The sequence below is a fragment of the Lissotriton helveticus genome, chromosome 3_1, assembly GCF_964261635.1.
Source record: "Lissotriton helveticus chromosome 3_1, aLisHel1.1, whole genome shotgun sequence".
Classification (NCBI taxonomy): domain Eukaryota; kingdom Metazoa; phylum Chordata; class Amphibia; order Caudata; family Salamandridae; genus Lissotriton; species Lissotriton helveticus.
This window is the reverse complement of record NC_136061.1, coordinates 1228411887-1228424883: the sequence shown is the minus strand read 5'-3', so window position 1 is coordinate 1228424883 and position 12997 is coordinate 1228411887.

The window sequence follows — 12997 nt, the reverse complement described above, 5'->3', positions numbered from 1 at the left end:
GAACTGATGTTTTCCAGAGTGGGGCTTGAACCCGCCTCTCTTCTCCATTGGCTGGCTTCCTAAACGGAGGCCAGCCATTGGAGGAGAGGGGCATCACTTCGTTCAAGCCCCGTCTTTTTGGGATTCGGGGGTGTGTTTTTTACTTTCTTTCTCTTTTCTTTCTCTCCTCTTCCCATTTGCTGGAATTTTACCTTCCAGCCAATGGGAAGAGGAGAGAAAGAAAAACACGCCCCCGAATCCCAAAATGAAGCTGCGTTTCTCCGAGGCATTTCTGCAGGACCTCAGAGAAAGATGGTCGTTGGTCTTGTTTGGAATGCAAATATACATAACTGCAGGTAAACAAATTTTTTTTTAAAGCAGCACTCCCATTCATTCCATGAATGGCAACGTATCTGCCTTGGAAAGTTTGCATGCTATGCCAGCCTCCAAAAGACAGGAATCTTTAGGTTACAGAATGATCGGTGCAACAGGCGCATTAGCCCCCTGAGTTACTTCCTCAGATTGCCCTATTGCCGGGCCGTGGGCATGTTTCCTGGCTGGTCTCCGCATGCGACTTACCTGCCTCATGTTTAGAATCCCATAATCCATTCGGCACAAAGGAGTCTGAAGTTTCCCAGAGGTACAATCCACCCACGGTTCCCCGGGCACCGGTCTCATCTGGCGCCTGCTCGTCAGGGCTGCAGGAACGGGGAGAGGCAGTGGCAGCGCTCCGTCCATCCGTCTATCTCCAGTTACAGAGCAGGGATCGGGCCGGTGCGGGCTGCGCCGCACGCCCGGGCGCTGTCACCAATCGGGAGGCGGGGGGAGGGGAGCGGCCGTGCACGGCCTGCCCACAGCGGGATTAAGAAGCTTTCAGGAGTTTAAAGGGCCGAAGGCAGCTGGGCGCAGACACAGAGCGGGGAGTCCCTCTGTGCGGTGTCAGGGCGCATCTGTGTGAGCCTGCAACGCGCTCGTCTGTACCCACAGGGCGCCCAGTGCAGCACCCTCTGCACCTTAGGGCGCCACCCACACCGCCCACAGGGCACCTGGCACACTGCAGCCACACTCCACAGAGTGTTCCAGGAAGCGTGAGACTGCCACGCAGCACAGGCGGAAAGGCACCACGCACACAGATGCATGCCTCGTTTCCAAGTCATGTTACTTTTTAAAAGTCACACAGAATGCAAACAGATCATTTTAATAATGGTAATGAGATGTCACAGTCGAGTCCTGATTGGCCATGGCATTCTGGCAGAGGTGGTTGATTTTCTTCCACAGCTGGATGCGCTGCCTGGCACATACATGACTGTGCTTGTCCTACGTAGTTTATAAATTGTCATGCGCTGTGCACCATCTATTCTAGACAGATCCCCCACTAAATTTTCCCTTGGGTGAGGATTGCACCTAAGCCCACTGGAGCAAAACAGAGGAGTGCCCATCACAGAGCAAACTCATTTCACTGTCACAATAACTCACACAAACCATATCAAAACTTAACTGAACAAACTATGCAGCACTTGATAACAAACCACCTGGAGGTAGGTGCTTGGCCATTGAGGCCCAGGTATGAAAGTGCTGTAGGATAAAGTCCCTATTGGCACTGTCAGCTTCCCATAAACAAACTGTACCCTGGTGCGCAGTGCAGAAAGTAGCTGAGACTGGATACGTGGGTGACCGGAGGGAGTGGACTGTGAGCAGAGGCCGAGCTGTGGCCTCTCAGCGAGCGCCAAACTGAACCTCCAAACTTTGGTCTCTCAGCGAGGGCCGAACTGTAGCCCCGAGTCTCATACCAGGCGCCAAGCTGCACCCCCAAGGAGAGGGGCCAAACTGTGACCTCTCAACTCCAGTACCTCTCTGAGCTGAGTGTGAGCCTTCACTCACTGTCGAACTGTCCACTCTCCACTCTGCCGGAACATCCTTATTGACGAAGAATATTGAAATGGTCTATATTTTTTTAAATTAAAATAAAATATTACTTTGGCATGCAAGCATTCCACACAGCCGTGCCTACCAAAAATCCACTCGAGAAGTAGAAAAAAAACAAAACATGGCGGTACCGAGGATTTGCGTTGCTTCCGGACAGGAACCTGAAAACCTCTTCAGATGCGCTATTTCGTTTCTTGTCTTGTGTTTTAGGGACTTTTACCGGCGTGACAAAATGTGTTTCCCCTTCCCAACACGGAACTCTAAAGAAGCCTTCATTTATTCCTTTTGTAACCCTTCCCAAGCTGCTCTCTTCCTCTGATACCTTGCAGAGCCAGTATTGTTTATTTTTAAGTAAGGCCAATACGAGCGCTAAACTTAGCAACTGCACTGCCCTTTAAATATTAGGCTTAAAGCAATTCAGTGTATTTTGGCCAAATGTTAATATTAGTGTACAGAAGCAGAGAATGCTATCCTCAGTGTAGGGCACTTCTCTGCTGCACCTAGTATTATGCGATACAAAAGGGGATGATGGACGTAGCGTTTGAGCAAATCAAACACTCACCCCCAGTCAACTGATCTGGGTTTAATCCATCACCATTCTTTAGCCCACTCAGCCACCCCATTTCAGACATGGCTATATGCAAATCAGTCTGACCCTGTGCCTCATAAGAACAGTCCAGCCCGAACTGCCAAGCCATGTCTTCCATGGACCGGAAACAAGCATCCTGGGACCGGTTTCGGATTCATAATCCTCATCAGCCAGGCTATCTTGAATCCAGTGGCCAAGTGAGCAAGGGACTCACGTCTGAACATACCCTGCCACACTTAGGGCGAACAAAGCGATACAAAAGGGGATGATGGACGGAGCGTTTGAGCAAATCAAACACTCACCCCAGTCAACTGATCTGGGTTTAATCCATCACCATTCTTTAGCCCACTCAGCCACCCCATTTCAGACATGGCTATATGCAAATCAGTCTGACCCTGTGCCTCATGGGAACAGTCCAGCCCGAACTGCCAAGCCATGTCTTCCATGGACCGGAAACAAGCATCCTGGGACCGGTTTCGGATTCATAATCCTCATCAGCTAGGCTATCTTGAATCCAGTGGCCAAGTGAGCCTGGCTGATGAGGATTAGGAATCCGAAACCGGTCCCAGGATGCTTGTTTCCGGTCCATGGAAGACATGGCTTGGCTTGGCAGTTCGGGCTGGACTGTTCCCATGAGGCACAGGGTAAGACTGATTTGCATATAGCCATGTCTGAAATGGGGTGGCTGAGTGGGCTAAAGAATGGTGATGGATTAAACCCAGATCAGTTGTCTGGGGGTGAGTGTTTGATTTGCTCAAATGCTCCGTCCATCATCCCCTTTTGTATCGCTTTGTTCACCCTAAGTGTGGCAGGGTATGCTCAGACGTGAGTCCCTTGCTCACTTGTCCACTGGATTCAAGATAGCCTGGCTGATGAGGATTATGAATCCGAAACCGGTCTCAGGATGCTTGTTTCCGGTCCATGGAAGACATGGCTTGGCAGTTCGGGCTGGACTGTTCCCATGAGGCACAGGGTCAGGCTGATTTGCATATAGCCATGTCTGAAATGGGGTGGCTGAGTGGGCTAAAGAATGGTGATGGATTAAACCCAGATCAGTTGACTGGGGGTGAGTGTTTGATTTGCTCAAACGCTCCGTCCATCATCCCCTTTTGTATCGCTTTGTTCGCCCTAAGTGTGGCAGGATATGCTCAGACGTGAATCCCTTGCTCACTTGGCCACTGGATTCAAGATAGCCTGGCTGATGAGGATTATGAATCCGAAACCGGTCCCAGGATGCTTGTTTCCAGTCCATGGAAGACATGGCTTGGCAGTTCGGGCTGGACTGTTCCCATGAGGCACAGGGTCAGACTGATTTGCATATAGCCATGTCTGAAATGGGGTGGCTGAGTGGGCTAAAGAATGGTGATGGATTAAACCCAGATCAGTTGACTGGGGGTGAGTGTTTGATTTGCTCAAACGCTCCGTCCATCATCCCCTTTTGTATCGCACCTAGTATTATAGCGCACACTATATGCACACAGTCTATATTTACTCATTACGGTTATGAGCCTGCCCCTGTTTTTTTTCTCTCCATATTTTGCCTATATAGCTCTCACTCGCAGCTGCTTAGGGACATAAATGCAATTGAAGGCTTTATCCTCCGACGTGCTGTGTGACTGGTCTAGGAAAGCTGTGGCAGAAACTCTTGGTGTTAAAGCCGTACCCAAGTACTTCACAGCTCTTCTTGAAATTGTTTGCTTGACGGGCACAACTAAACCAAATAACTTCAAAGTAGCTGCATGGCTTGACGTTCGTCTTGTTGGCGCCACAAGTAACTACTTAACAAGTGTTTGCAAATAGCATGCTTATGTGTAAAAAACTGTATTGTTACTGTTAATTAGAGGGCTTCCATTTCGAATGTTTTACGTCACAAAACTCTTGCACCAATGGCATTTCGAAAGATATAAATACCTTAAAATAAAGCCAATGAAAACGTTATCTATACTAAAAGCTTTTGTTTCATTGGTTGCCAACTTTTTGGCATGGGTGTTTTTTTATTTCTTTGAGTGACATTTAAACTGAAAACAAACATACAACAGATACTGTTTTGATGCTTTAAAATGTTTGCCGTGAGAATAAATAAAAAAAAGAATAATCCAATAGCTTTTATTACACACAATTTTAACATATAGAAATAGTACTAATATAATTATTTATGTGAAAAAAACGCAAACCTCATCCAGATGGCGAGACCAATTGCCAAGAAGAGGAAATCGTATTTTCCGTAAACCTTTATGTATATGCATGACTTTGTGTGTGGCTCTATGTGTGTGTGTGTCTGTGTGTGTGTGTGTGTGTGTGTGTGTGTGTCTGTGTGTGTGTGGGTTTGTGTGTGTGTGTGTGTGGCTCTGTGTGTGTGTGGCTCTGTGTGTGTGTGGCTCTGTGTGTGCGTGGCTCTGTGTGTGTGTGGTTCTGTGTGTGTGGCTCTCTGTGTGTGTGGCTCTCTGTGTGTTTGTGTGTGGGTGCAAATACAATAGGTTTCAAGAGATTAAGCTATTGGCATTGTAAATGACAATGCCATTTATTTATCTGTTTTCAAAACCAACATATAAATAAAAATGTTGTCATTTACAATGCCAATAGCTCTAACTTTTGCAAAGGCGAGCCCGTTCCATTGTAAATGCTTGTTTTAAATGCAGTGTACTTATACATTTTCAAACTCTCTTAAAGATAACAAAGAACAGCAGAAAGGGAATAAACCTAAAAAAACTGCAGTCAAAGTCATAACATGGTTACAATGCAAAACCTGAAAAACAGTACTGAAAATTTCTAGTTAGGTTAAGAAACACAAACCATAACTGACACCCAAGCTGCCATTTGCTCATGAATTCACACACAGACTCACTGATGTTAGAGCCGTCAATCGTAGGTTGGCACTCCCCCAAACTTTTTGCCTTCAACATCCTATTTTTTGTAATTCATTTTTCGCTGGGCTTAGGATTCTTTGCACATCACCTCTGCTAACCAGAGCGAAAGTGCTTGTGCTCACTCCCTAAAACATGGTCAAGTTGGCATACACCGATTGGCATAGTTCATTTTTTATAACTCTCTAGTAAAGTGGTACACCATATACCCACGGCCTGGAAATTAAATGCTACTTATGGACCTGAGGCACTCAATGTGCCACCCACTTAAGTAGCCCCTTACATGTCCCAGATCTGCCATTGCAGCCTGAATGAAGTTTTATACTGACAATTTGACTAGGTAAAATAATACCCTTGCCAAGCCTTAAACTTTCGCCTTATTACTTATTAGACACCCCTAAGGTAAGCCCTAGGTAGCCCATATGGCCGGATGCATTGTAATTAAAATATTGGAAATGCACTTTTAAGTTTTATAGGTCCTAGCTGTAAACAACTCACAAATTAGTTTTTGTCTACTGTGAGGTCTACCTCTTCCATTGGATAACATTGGGCTGCCACTTTAGATTTGCTAAGTGTTAACATTTTATTCGGAACAGGTAGAAAATTGATGTTTGGTGTCTAGGAAATTGTAATGTAAACCTCTCTTCTAAGGTAAAGTTAGATTTCAAGTTATAATTTTGAAAATGTCACTTTCAGAAGGTTCACATTTTCCTGCTATTTTGTGCCTGCATGCTGTTCCTGGGTCACATGACGTGAGATAGTTGTCAGCTGGGGCAGCACAATAGTGAAAGACAGAACAGCAGTTTGAAGCAGGCTACTGTTCTTTAATGGGGGAGATCCCCCTGCAGGCAGGTGTAGTAAGTGACTGCTCCTGCCTGCAGTGCATGCCTGGGGTGTCCAGGGGGCTGCTTTTTAGGGGTGCTCTTAATGTGTGCCACCCTTTTGTGTCACACAGTCGGTGCACTTCCTGCAGCCTTTTTGCCTCTTCACCGAGTTCATAATATTGGTGCAGGTACAGAGGCAAACTGTTTTACTCATTTGCATGTGATCAAGACCCCATGCAAATGAGGGATCACCCTTTAGGATACATGTGTGCCGATGCTATCTGTATTGTAGAAGAGGCTGCACAGGTGTCTGTCGCCCATTCTGTAATACATCAGTTCCCTTGGGGCACAAAAAATGGGGCCACATGCCTGTTGTTCCCCGCAGGCACTCTACGTGGTATTGCCTCTGATGTAATCTGATTTTTTTTTTACAGTTTAATGAAATATTCTTGTAGGACATTCATTGGTAGGTCTTTGAAAGAACAAATTGTGCATTTTTCTTTCTTTCATTTACCTTGATATGGTGGAAAGGTGTCTGCATGGGGAAAGAGAAAGTTAAATGGTCTGTCCATTGAATGACAATTGGTCACCATAGAAGATTTAATGTGATGCTGAGAGGATGAGATTGAGGTTGTTGTCTTTGAAATGGTTAGCGGGGTGGGGGCTTAGTGGCATGCGGTTGGATCCCAAGAGTGTAAAGGAGTCAGTCAAAAGATTGCTTCATTGCCTTTGAGATGAAGTCAACCAGTGCTTCAAAACTATAAGGATGGAAGTTAAAAGTTGTTTGTGTTGTCAACCTCACCCTTTGTAATTTTTCAATTTTATTTATTATGTTTTGGCTCTCAGAAGAGGGCCACATAAAGATATACAGAATTCAACACAAAGCAAATACTTTACAAACAAGAAAACACAACATATACCATATAAAAGACCTAGGTTAAATACAATACTGACATGTGAAACAAAACTACAGAAAGTCGGAACGTCAAAACATCTCCAGGAACATATTAATAAATAGCTAGGAAACCTTTAAAAAAGTTAAAAATATGAGAGCAGAACATTCCATTGGGAGGGAAATAAAGTGCAGAAAGAAAGCCATTCAAAGTGACAATGCCAAGGTGAAGACAGATAGATTTTAACCATCTAGAGCGCAATTTACGAAGCGCAGGGCAAATCAGTAACACATGCATACAGTCCTGGATGTTTACTTTACATAAATTGCACAGAGGAGAGGAGCCATACCATTTAGATAACAATCGATTAAGAGGTATTAAATCGTAGCGTAGGAGAAACCAAAATCTACGTATACCATGCGGTAGGTTCCATAAAACATAGGGTTGTGGTAGTTTCATCTGATAAGAATCAAGGAGAAGATCTACATTCCTTTTTTCACAAATGAATTTTTTATCAGATTGAAAACTTAGGTCCCATGAAGCTGCTCTCAAAACCAATTTTAACTGTAAAGGAGAGTACAGAAAAAGAGCAGTTTCATCTAATTTTAATAGGGTTACAGCTTTTCTAAAATTACGAACAAGTTGAGAAAACTCATTAAAATTACCCAACAATTCACTTCTGAGGAGAGCTCTCATTGTCCCTACTTCAGCTCTTGCGAGGCAAGCCACCCATCTTACAAGGGCACATAGTCCCTGGACCCAACTACTCCTCAGACCAAAGTCGAGCCTACAGGCTGCCAGAGAGCACGCAGTATTTAGAGAAGTGAGAGATCTTAAGAGTTTCCCCTCGATCTTATGGCAGAAGTCCCAATTTTTCACCTCGATAAGTTCAATACCATACAGTATTGTTGCGGGGATTTTAGATCTATACACTTCCAATAAACTCGGAAAGTGCCGCTTCCCCGTTGCATGGTATAGGGAATGTAAACCTTTGCCATGGGCAATAGCTTTGCGTGAGCAATGCTCTATATGGAGCTTCTCACTCAGGTTAGCCGTGATGATTTTCCCTAAAAAGTATAGGACTTTACCACCTCTAGTTTTTGATCCCCAATGAACCAACCGTAATCTACGGATCGGCACCTCTTCTTGCCAGCTATACACATGACTTTACTTTTGGTGATATTGATCTTCATGCAATGAACTACCACAAAAGTGTGAAGAGCATGTAGCCGATTTGCTAGTCCTTTAGGAGTTAAGTCAAAGATAAGGACATCATCGGCATACATCAGGAAGGAAATCTGGGTCCCCCCACCACCGGGGCAATGCCCTCTCTGGCAGCCAAGGCGGCGGGTAGGTCTGCCGTGTATAGGGAGAACAAAAGGGGAGCTAATAAGCAGCCTTGTTTGAGGCCATTCAAGGTTGGAATTGTATCAGATAGCCCCCCTTCGCCCCCCAACAGGACCCTACACCAGGTCTCTGTATGTAAAGCCCTCACCAGCTCCAACAGATAGAGTGGGAGCCCAAACGCTGCCAATTTTCTCCACAGCGTTCCACGATCAACTTTGTCGAACGCCGTGGAGAAATCAATAAAGGCGGCATACACAACCCCTCCTCTCACCCGAACATACTTATCTGTAACCACATGAAGAGCGGTGAGGTTATCTAACGTACCATGGTTCCTACGGAAACCAGTCTGTTCTAATGGCAAGATATTATTCTCCTCTACCCAAACGGAGAGGGAGGTTAGAAGACATTTCGCAAAAACCTTTCTGATTGAGTCGAGGAGAGCAATCAGACGATAGTTACTAGGACTATCCCTAGTTCCCTTCTTAAAAATAGGGACCAAGATACTTCCCCTCCAAGAGGCAGGTACCGTTTTAGACAAAAAACAGGCTTTATACAGAGGATACAGGATTTTACTCCACCTTGCAGGGTCCGATTTCAGGACCGTCATGGGGAGTTCATCAGGCCCCATTGCCCCTGAGACACGCATGTTTTTTATAGCCATCTCAATTTCTTTTTCTGCGTGATAATTAATAAGACCCACAGGAGTGGCGCCGATGTCAGTATCATTACTAATAATAGCACCGATGGCAATGTCATCATTTAAACTCCCGTTCCCTGCATAAAGATCTCCAATATAGGTAGTCCATACCTCTTCCGCTATAGGGATAGGAGATGGGCTTAGTCTAGAACCACACCCCTTACCAATTATTGCCCAACATTCTCTAATCCTGCCATGAACAACAGATTCCCTCAAGTTAATCCATACCTTATCCTCCTGTTCCTTTTTTATTTTTAGCTGGAGTCTACTTCTCTTTCTTTTTAGCCTGAAAATTTCTTTTCCGCGTTCCATAACTCTATCTATATATTGTTCACGGACTAATTTGTTTATTTCCTTATTCAGGCTACGCAATATGCTAGGGACCGCTACTCCATTTCTGGGTCTGGACGTTTTTTTAGCATAAGAAGTGATCTTTCGCACAAATTCTGCAAAGTAAACTATTTCATTCCCACGCCACTCATTTAAAACTAATAGGGTGTCGGATAGAAAATCCTGCACCCCATTAATGGCTGAAGGATTCCAAAAGCACCTTCCAGAAGAAGCGTGGAAGGCAGCGTCACTGCCATGTAAAGACCAAGGTGCGATTGTCAAAGGATTTAAAGAAATAGTTACAAACAATATGCTATGGTCACTCAGCGGAGTAGATATGACCTTAAGGTCCTGAATAGACGGACAGGCCATAGTCTGCAATTGCATAATCTAAGATAGAAGACCCAAAGGGAGACTTGTGAGTAAATTTTGCAGGCACGTCAGACGGAAATCTCCCATTTAATATAAGTCCGTCGACGGCCGCTAGTTCTTTTAGCAAAATCTTCCCTCGTTTATTTGTCACTAATTTATCAGGGAAGAGTGATTGAGGAATAAAATATGCCTCTTCCTTAGGTTTATTCCTAAAAAGTTCCAAACTAACATTGGAGATTTTGCAATTCAGATCTCCCACAATCATAATTTCAGGAGGAGAAGGGACATTTTTAATTAGTTCAATATATCGAAATACCTGCTCTAATATCACATTAAAACACTCCTCCGGAGGAATATAAACATTCAAAATTACAATAGGGGACTTTATGCCGTTATTAAACAGGTTATCTATGGTTATAGCATGGAAAAGTTTGCTTGGATCAATATAATGGGAGAATCTCCATTGCAATTTATTTGATAGTAGACAAGCGAGACCCCCCCTGGCGTGACCTTTCTTAGAAGGAACAGCAGGCACTTCCAGGGCATAATAATCCTTAGAGACCTTCAACGTATTGATACACCACGTTTCCTGTAAACAGATCACGTTAGCTCCAAGAGAAAACAAAAAATCAAATTTCTCTGGGCTACTGTGAATCCCTGCCGCGTTCCAGGAAATAATATTTAATGAGGTGTTAAAGATGCTGAAACAATCTGGGATTATCTTTTGTTTTTGTGGATAAGGCACTATGCAGCCAGTTCCACCGATTATTATCCTCTGAAAAGGAGGAATTCTGCGTCAGCGGAAGTGGCTTCACTTGGGAGACCGAACGTTTTCCCTTAGATACCCAAATCCTCAGGTCTCTAAGAGGAGAGGCTACCCCATTTTGCTCCTCCCCTCTGAATACCTCCCCAGAAGACAGGTTTATGTTACCAAGGTTGAAAATCGGGAGAATATCAATACCTGTACGTTGGAAATTCTCAGCTTGCTGCAATATCAAATTTACAATAATAGGTGAATAAAATTTAACCCTTATACTCGTTACCTTGACTTCACCAAACAGGGAAACTAACTCAATGTCCCTAGTTTGAATATGACGGAGACTTTCTATCTCACTGAAACGCTTAAGGAGCCAGGCTCTGTTTAAGGGCAAGTCAACATCAAATAGGGGTAAAAAGTCTAACACAAGAATTTCCACTGGAGCTTTTAAGGATGTTGAAGGGCGATCCGAGGAATGGCGATCTCCACCCTCTGAAACTACAAAGAAAGGAGACGCCAAAGGATTAAGGGACCCCGCTTGATATTGAATTGAACCTCCAGTCACTGTCGGTGGAGAGAGACTTGGAAGGGGACCCCCCATTTGTGGAATAGCTTCCCGGGATTTTGGCGGACACAGTTCACTTTCCACCTTAAAAAAAGTAGAAATTGGTGGGTTCATTTCAATATCAATATCCGCCTTTGCGGATATAGAAGAAGTATCCAAGACGATCACTTCATTCTCCAGTGTGGTCAAAGAATTTTGAAAAATTATCCGACGCTGCCTTTTCTTCTTGTATTTTCTAATTGGTTTCTTTTTATTCCCCTTATTGTTTCTAAGTTTACCTTTTTTTTACCTTTACCTCCTGTTTATCATCAATAGGTTCTTTGTTATTTTCAGACGTGAAGATGGGAAAAAGGTCTTGAGCCACTTTAAGGCCAGATATGGATTTATCCTCCTCCACAATCTCAAGAACTGAGTTATTAATACAGTTGGGTACTGCAGTTAGGGGGATAGCTACAGTATGAGATAACAAAACCGATGTCCCAGCTTTCTTGTCACATTCCACTGGAGCCACATTTATTTCCCTCAGTGGCAAGCTATGTATGATCATGGATGAGGGAACACTTCTCATATCAGGTGACTTTTGTAACAAGGCCTTCAGTATTTGGGTGACAGAATCCAAAATACAATCCGAGTTACCAACGAATTTCCCTAAGAGAGACAAAATAGAGGCTAATAATTGTTCCAAAGCAATCATCGATTCAGAGATTGGTTTTTCACATGCTTCCACAGGCCGGCAAATACCAGATAGGTTAAGACCAGGGGGGCCAGAAACGTCTAACAAATCGGACATGTCCTGACCATTCAACGAGGGGGTACTACTATACAACAGTAATCCAGATGGGGTAGCACCCCCCGGAGGTTTGATAGGGGTCAGAGACTCCACTTTCGCTGTATTTACATAACGGCTGCAAAGTTCAAGATCAATGGATAGTGGTGACAGATCACCGCCCAACCTTTCCGTCGGAGGGGTTTGCAACTCAGATGGATGATTAGTGAGTTCCCTCTCAGGTACTGAAAAGGAGAACTTACTCTCATCCTTCCCTTCCGAAAGGACACGGGGAGGGGACACCACTGGCACAGAATGTTGTAATACAGACTGTACAAGAGGGGGCGGCAGAGATGTAGTAGCTTGAGTATGGACCCCTAAGTCCATGGCACAGGAGCCTTTTTTAATAGATAAATTAGCGTTCTTAGGGGAGGGCAAATCCCAAAGCTTGAAAAGTTGGCATTGACCCTTCAACGGGGGGTTATTTACAGATTTATTTCTTGTGCGAATAATATCTTTGTTTGCACCAGGTATACCACCCACTTCCCTTCCTGAGCGCAGTTTCTTGAACATCTTCCAACAGAATGTATTCACAAAATTATATTATAAAGGTAAAATTCCTCCGGATGAGTGAAAGCAAACAATGATACGATACACCTAAAATAAAAAAATATAGTCCTGGAGGTGCAACGATGACTCCCCGACAATAGAAACCAAGGAAGCTACCAAGCAGTGTCAATGGATGGTTACTTCCTCAAACAGTCAGGCGTATTTCCCATAGGCAGAGGGAGAGAAAATGTATAACTTATAAAATAGCAATAAATACAATACAACAGCAATAAACAAGAAATAAAATCAAAGGGACTGGGCCCAGCCTAGCCTCCTTCGGCCTCTGACGGCCGCAGACGGTCCCGCCCTTGTCCCGGGCTTCTCCCGGGACGCTCCCGCGCGCTCCCGCGCTGCGGAGAGGTGTACTAAGTTTGTAGAGGAGTGATGGAGGGGGGGCGTGGCGGACAGGGAGAGCGGACCAGGTGACTCGGGTCAGCTGCAAGGACTCCTGGGAACTGGAGTCCTAGCACCGCCTCACT